Source organism: Nicotiana tabacum, chromosome 10, assembly GCF_000715075.1.
Source record: "Nicotiana tabacum cultivar K326 chromosome 10, ASM71507v2, whole genome shotgun sequence".
Lineage (NCBI taxonomy): Eukaryota > Viridiplantae > Streptophyta > Magnoliopsida > Solanales > Solanaceae > Nicotiana > Nicotiana tabacum.
This window is the reverse complement of record NC_134089.1, coordinates 165,843,674-165,845,674: the sequence shown is the minus strand read 5'-3', so window position 1 is coordinate 165,845,674 and position 2,001 is coordinate 165,843,674.

Sequence of the window (2,001 nt, the reverse complement as noted above, 5' to 3'; positions counted from 1 at the left end):
TACTTATACGCATCTAGTTCCTTTATTTTACACTTCATAACACTCTGAATTTTCTAAGACTTTCTTTACCCAGCTTTAACCTTTCTTTAGCTTCCTTCTTAGTGTTGGAGAAGAAGAAGAGAGGGTGGGAGCGGACGGTTTAGTTTTAGGGTTTGGTTTTTTGTTTTGTTTTTTGTTTTTTGTTTTTTTTTTTTTGAAAAAATGAAGAGGGGTTATGGGGCGGACCGGGTCGACCCGTGTTGAGATGGACCGGGTCATGGGGAAGGTTGGGTATTTTTTGGGCCTGTGGTTTGAAATTGAAGAAGAGGCCCAATTCCGATTTTCTTTATATTTTGCTCTCTTTTCTTCTTTTATTTTTCTAAAACTAAATTCTAAAAATCCTTAAATTATTATATAGAACTAAATTAATTTATAAAAGCGCAAATTAACTCCCAATAACAATTAACACACAATTAAGTAATAATTAAGCATAAAATTGTACAATTGGACATTAAATGCTAAAAATGCAAACGATGCATATTTTTGTAATTTTCATTCTTGTAAAACAAACCTAATTATTCCTAATTAAATCCTAAATACAAATGCAATATATTTTTTGTATTTTTTATTAATTTAACAAATAAACATACACAGACAAATACAAACAATACAAGAAAAATAACATAAAAATTCTCAAAATTGCACACCAAGGAAAATCTTTTTATTTTGAATTTTTTGGGAGTAATTCTTTCATAGGGCAAAAATCACGTGCTTACACCAACAACTAAAAATGATGCTTAAACTGTGTGCAATTTTCTCAAGAAAAATATTTTTACCAGGTTTGGTACACCACGAGTCATCATTAGCGACCAAGGGTTTCATTTAGACAATTTTCAGCATTATTATCAAAATATGGCGTGACTCACAAAACAGGAACACTATACAATGCTCAAGCACAAGGGCAAGTTGAGGTTTCTAACCGTGAACTAAAAAGAATACTAAAAAATAGTTGGAATCTCCAAAAAAGACTGTTTCAAAATTAGATGACACACTGTGGGCATATCGAACGGTATTTAAAACGCCAATTGGTACGTCTCCATATCGATTAGTCTTTGAAAAAGCTTGTCATCTTCCGGTTGAATTAGAACACAAAGCTTTTTTGGCATTGAAAGCATTGAACTTTGATTTAACCCATGCTGGTAAAAATAGATTTTCTCAGGTGAATGAATTGGAAGAATTCAGATTAAAAGCCTATGAAAATGCCAAAAATTTTAAAGAAAAAACAAAAAAATGGCACAACAATTTAATCCGATAGAAAAATTTTAAAATTGGAGATCAGGCACTTCTATACAATAGTAGACTCAGGTTATTTCCAGGAAAATTAAAATCCAGATGGACGGGTCCTTATAATGTTATAGATGTTACTCCATACGGAGCAATTGAAATTCAACAAACCAATGGAGGAGACAAATTTAAGGTAAATAGTCACAGGTTAAAATTATATTTTGGAGGGAATTTTGAGCAACAACCATCTGTCACTTTGATAGATTGATGAAGTCTACAATTAATAAGTCGATCTGACGATGTTAAACTCAAAACTATGGTTCCTTACCCGTAGCCATTGAGGGAGAAGCAATGGAGTCTCATAAGTCCAACATAGATTTAAATAATTAAGTGCTTAATCAATTTATCTGGTTAATATCCAGGTTATTGTACAACCAGAACATCTCATGAAGGCCTCTACAAAAACAGAGTCACCTATATAAGAGTAACTCCATGGTGATCGGTATGCCTAATTAACTGGTTGGTTAACCATTTAATAATGCAATTCATATATTGGCACAAGTAATTTTCTAGTTTATATACAAACTAGACTTATTATTTGTATGCAAAAGATGCGTGACTACAGTTTCTTTCAAGCTTTCTTTTGCAGTTGTATATTTGAAAGCCAAAAAGATTTTTACCTATCTATCTATCTATCAATATATATCTCTTTCTTTATATATATATATATATATATAT